Here is a 5,814-nt window from a genome sequence, read left to right on the forward strand (position 1 = left end):
GGATAAAGTTATCCGTCCTTTGAACAACTGGGGCCAGGCTGATTACGAAGCATCGTTTGACTTTTTCTCTGACAAATACTATTGCTGCCAACTTTGACATTCCAAACATAATCTGTTCCAAAAGCACTTCGAACGTTTGTCCAAAAGATAGATGATTTCTTACTACATTTAATCGGTAATAAAATATCAGTTTTGTTTCATTTATGCCCTGATAAAGTGAATGTTGTTATTTTTTTGAAGGGCTTAATAAGGGTGAAGCGCCCCCACCGCCCCGGCCGGCTCCAGAACCAAGAACGCCATCTGAAGAGGAAAAGGTCGAGTCTGTCAACTTGGACATCCAAGGTCTGAACACTTCTGAGGTTAGCAACAACAGAAAGTCGTTGAATTTGCTCTCTCGCAGTACTCTTTTGCGCTAAAGAATCAAAATGAGCGACCTGTCCGGAACCACCCGTTTGTAAACCGTATTCTCAACGTGGAGTAAGCCTTGCTTCTTAAAGCATTTCTCATGTACTCTACTTTCAGTCTGCGTTTGCGACACGTATAAAACCCTCCCGTACCTGATTCACTTGCGAGTTGAGCCTATGTAGATGGACGTTCATTATATCGCAAACAAAACCATATAACTTGCCAAGCCTTCGGTGCACACACAGTCCTGAGGGAGACACTAACTGGCTTTCATTCCGTCGTTTCGTCAACCATTAAACTGAATGTAACACCAGAGATATCCTCGGGAAATGGAAGAGCTGTTAGGGAACAGGAAGAGCAGACGAAATGAACAAGATCTACGACGAAGGTTACTCAAAAATAGGGGAAACGATAAGTTTAAATAATTATAATACAGTTGCAAAATAAGACAACGTGGTTGGGCAGTATTATACCGTAGAATTCTGAAGATAAACGATGGCCTAGAGTAATGTTAATTTTGATTGGTTCTGGTAATTCCATCCACGCGAAAGTTGTGGTCCATAGTTAGCCTAAGTAATGTGGTCCGTCCCGTAAGGGAATTCCGTATAGGCATTCGACAGATTGACGATGTCAGGAAAACCTAACATTAAACATTGAACATAAAACATAATACATTAAGTAAAACAGTAAACATTAAACATAATACTGGTTTGTTTAAGTCATTTTAGTGGAACAAACTAAAGGAAGACGCATTTAAACAGTCTGTTGCAGAGGCAGCTACCAAACATTGTGCAACCGACAGCACATGTAAATCAAGCAGGTAAAGTAGTATTTGTGTACCAGATTCCTTTCTTTGTTTGACTTATTCCTGGACTGACAGACTGACTGACTGACTGATTTACTGACTGACAGACTGACTGACTGACTGACTGACTGACTGACTGACTGAATAACCGAATGTCTGATAGCTGCTTAACTGGAGAGTTACTTGCTGCTTCGCTTACTCCATGACTGAATAAATGACCCACTCCCGAACTGACTGACCGACTGACTGACTGACTGACTGACTGACTGTCTGACTGACTGACTGACTGACTGACTGATTGACTGACTGACTGTCTGACTGACTTAAATACAGTTCTTGTCCACGTTACCATTCTCCCACCAAAAGTGTATCTCCACTGTTCAAAGGCTAACGCTCGAAACGTCAGCACTCGAATTTCTTTATGGGTGGCTAAATTACCTTTAGTTAAAAACCAAACATTCCTTTCGACTCCCCATCGCCCCATTTTCTTCAGAAACTATAAGCGCCCCTTATCTATTTGACTGACTATGTGACTGACTGACTGGCTTGCTAGTTGACTGAATTAACGAACAAAATATCAGTTGTTTAAAAGCTAAACTTGTTGGTTTCATTTCTTTTAAAAGCTTTAGACGCTCTAGACGCCGATCTGCCAACAATCTCATATTCACAGAAGACCAAGTTCATATCCTGCCTGGCTATCCAAAACAGATTTCTGAAGTCCCCCTTGTGGCAATTCTGGCATTTTATTTACAATCCCCACCGGGATCATCCAGCGCTGTCATAAAGAAGACCATATTGGTTTCAATCGTGAATGGTTCCGTGGCAGACATCTCGAGTGCCATCAACGCAACCATTTCAAGTGCACAACAACACCAGCAACGACAAACTCAACGGTAGCAACAAAAGGATTACTAACAGACAAAAGCGAATCTAAAAGAATGTTGTACATCATCGCTGGTGCAGCAAGTCGACCATGCGGGATTCGAAAATGATGCTTACATGTAAGTTAAATACAAAATTAAATGGTGCGATATTCAAGGCCACCTATTTATTAAATAAGTCTCTTTCGCTGAAATTTCTGTTCGTGTCAACCTCTTTCCCAGGCCTTCTCCCAATTTATAAGGGGAAAGCCCTGGTAACTAGGTTGTCTTCTTGTCGGTCTAAAGGGCCATTTACACGAAACGACTTTGTCGCATGCGACAAGCTTACGACAGGGCTACGACACGAATTGTTTCGTGTAAATCAAACCTACAACTCGCTTACGACTGTCGTGTACTTTACAAAAAATGTGGTAGGATTTCAAAATCCTACAACAATCGTAGGTATAGGCAATGTTGAATGACGAGAGTTGTGTGCGATTTTTTGCATGACGCGAGCAGCGCGCGCTCTAGAAATCGCATGCGACAGTCGTAAGCAAAAGTTGTATCGTCTAAATCGGCCTTAACTTGTACTTTACAACTGACATAGGAATCACCATGGAATCACAAAAGAGCCATTTTTCAGTCAGTATCACCAATTGTATCATCAATGCAACGAAGCTAAGCTGCTGCACAGTACTTTTCCGCAACTGTTGATCATGCCGTTCAGTCCATAATGTAATTCTAATATAAGATTAGTTATTTTAAGTGAGGAAGCCTGACTTGTTATAAGCCTCGTGGTTTCTTTCATGTTTTCTCGCCATTTATTTTCTTTCATCAATTTTCTTCATTTTTTTCCATCTGTAAATGTTGTGTATATGGCAAAATATATGTTGTATTGTATTGTAAGCAGGTAAGGTTAGCCTCCCACGAGTCGTTTTTTAGGGGACTCGTATTACCTCCTCCCCTAAAAAAACGACTGCGTGGGAGGCTAGTTTGAGGTGGTTCTAACTTTTAAATCTTCTCAGGTTTTAAACTGACCATTCCAATGAAACTAAACTACTTAGGAGTAGTTCCCTGTGGTACTGTTTATTATATTTTATGCTGTTCAAGGTGTTTCTAACTTTTGAGTCTGTGGATGAAATTGTAAAGTGCCGCTAGCGCGTTTAAAAAATATCAAAGTGCTAACAATACTGATTGTAAAATCACGGTAAAATGCAATAAATAGTTAAGCGGATAAAATAAATAAATGAATAAATGAAATAAGTAAATGCTCGTTACTGAGCAATAATTCCATACTGTGTTGCTTTTTATTCTTGATGTCTGCAGCAGGATAAATAAAGTTTACTTCTAAATAAAGTAAAAATGGCTGTTGGGGGAGTAAGCTCTCTTATTTTGTCACTTTAAGTCTATGTTTGGTGTTAATCAAAATTTCACAGTCAATTATAGCCACGAGGAAAGAGCCAGTGAGTTTGATCAACGCCTAATTTGTTTGTTTGTTTGTTTGTTCGCTCGCTTGTTTTCACGTGGAAATAACTGGAAGAAAATCAACCAGGAGAATAACAAGTTATATTTTAATAACTTGAATTGTTTTCTTACATTTTAGGCTGTCACTAAAAAAACGTGTGGATGACGGATTACCGGGCTCGACACTCGCTGAGTAATAAACCAAACAGCAGGACACGCATGGACATTAGTAAAGTGGGCTATTCACAGTCCCCTATATTTTCTGCTGGGATTTTCGAGACTCGTACGCTTCGATCGAACTTCCGTCGTCAGCTTGGTTTGTAACGGCGAGCGCAATCTGGGGAGAGATTTTTTAACGACTAGTGGCCCTAGTCGTTTACACACTCTCCGCAAATTGCGCTCGCCGTTACAAACCAAGATGGTGGGAGTTCGATCGAAGCGTCTCGGCAAAAACCACACGGAAAGATAGGAGACTGTGAACAGGCTATTAGTAAAGTATGCAGCAATGAGGACTGCGCAGTCAATGACCTGTATATGAGCCTTAAACTGCTGCACTTGTGACTGCCACCAGTTAAAATTGCATTTGAAACAAGCAATTATCTGCAAGTGCTCCATGAGTGTCTTTTTTAATTACTATTAGAGTGGATCTAATATGTGTTTTGGGTTCTTAAAACATCATAATATTACACACAAGCCTGTGAAAGACATTTTTGCGATGAGGGAGATACAACTACATTTGTATATCACCTTTCAATTCTCGTATATTTTAATTTACAGTTGACCTGCACCCTTCAAAAGCTCTATTTTCGCTGGACCCTTATAACCTGCAGCTGTAGTTAACAAATAAAGAAGCCTCGACTGTGCTCTGTTCTGTTGCAAAGCACGCAGGAAGCGGCTAGAGCACGAAAGAAGTGTAGGGGGAAACACGAGACGTAGTCAAGTGTTTCTCCCTACTTCTTGAGTGCTCTAGCCGCTTCCTAAGTGCTTTACAACAGAGCAGAGCACAGTCGAGGCTTCTTTATTTGTTTTATGATAAAGAATTCTTTTATTTCCCCCCACATTCACCCTTATTTTCAGAACCAACTTCATTTTCCGAACGAACAGATCTGGCGTCTGCGTGCATCTGTACTCTGATAAAGCACGCTGTTTCAACCAATCAGCGCGCGCGTTATATCGAAATTTTATTATATGTCTTTCAAGGCTGGAGAGCTTTATTCTGATGTTCGTTCTTTTGTCCTCTCGACCAACCAAGTAAGACGTTGCAAACCGCGCAGTTCTCCCCACAATAGTAATCGTTTTAAATTCCTTCTTACAATATACCACAGTGGGATATATTATATTTATATACATTTCCTTGTATTTTTTCCCGTGAACTATCATTAGTAGCAGTTCACGCTGGCTCGCTATACAGACAAATGTATGAAAAGTTCAAAACACGACTGGACGCTTTCTGGTACAGCTTCATCCCTCCAATTTTTTTCTTAAAACCTTTTCCTAGTGCCAAAAGTTTTCACCAATTCATGAATATTTCAGAAGCGATGTTTTATGAAAATTATTTGCCGGACATCGGATTTCCATACAAACATTGTTATTTGAAGCCTGTTTGCCTACTCGTCAAAATGGCGTCGAAAACCGTGATAAGGCCTATCGTTTAATGCTTTCATACACAGGATTATATGTACCAAAAATAGTAGTCCTAGGTTTTTTTTCTTTTGTTTTATTAGTTTCCCTTTAGATATCATTTTTTTGTCGAATATTTATTCTTATCAAGATCTGTGCTGTCTTTTTACTGAACTTGTTTGATAATAAGCACAGGTTTCTAAAAGGGTGTTCCTGTTGCATGGTAAAAAAAATATGCTTTTCGTAAATATGTCTTTAGTAAAACCACCAGATATTAAAAAGGTAAAGTTAACTCATGGTTGGTAGCAAGTCTGGGGTGAACTGTGTAGGACCTAACCAGCGGCTGGTACGCTCAAAAAATCACTAGTTGCCTGACGTGTAGGCATCTAGAACTTCTAGACCCTCAAGCAAGAATGGGAGGGGAGCGTGTGGCCCGTTACCTGCTCAGTTAGATATTTGTCCTATTCGCTCTTTTACCCAAAGCATTGACTTCGTATTCTCCCATGGCGCCACAAGTCTCATGCCTACTCAACATATAATGGCCTTCGAGCCCGTAGTACGGCCTATTCACCAGTCAATCAACATTCAACTGGCATCCTAGTCGGGTGAGGACTGCGTCATTAACAAAGGTTCTTTGTCAAACTCTAGAATTATATAGTT

At 40.2% G+C, this 5,814-nt stretch overlaps 1 long non-coding RNA gene across 1 annotated transcript; it reads left to right on the forward strand.

The window, feature by feature from the left end:
• Nucleotides 1-1,136: 1,136 nt before the first annotated feature.
• Nucleotides 1,137-4,280, forward strand: LOC146489139 (uncharacterized). The gene is made up of 3 exons (XR_014863986.1): nt 1,137-1,225; nt 1,834-2,211; nt 3,674-4,280. It is a non-coding gene; the product is annotated as an uncharacterized LOC146489139 (long non-coding RNA).
• The last annotated feature ends 1,534 nt before the right edge of the window (nt 4,281-5,814 follow it).

Source organism: Pavona decussata, unplaced genomic scaffold (assembly GCF_977016875.1).
Source record: "Pavona decussata unplaced genomic scaffold, jaPavDecu1.1 SCAFFOLD_6, whole genome shotgun sequence".
Classification (NCBI taxonomy): Eukaryota; Metazoa; Cnidaria; class Anthozoa; order Scleractinia; family Agariciidae; genus Pavona; species Pavona decussata.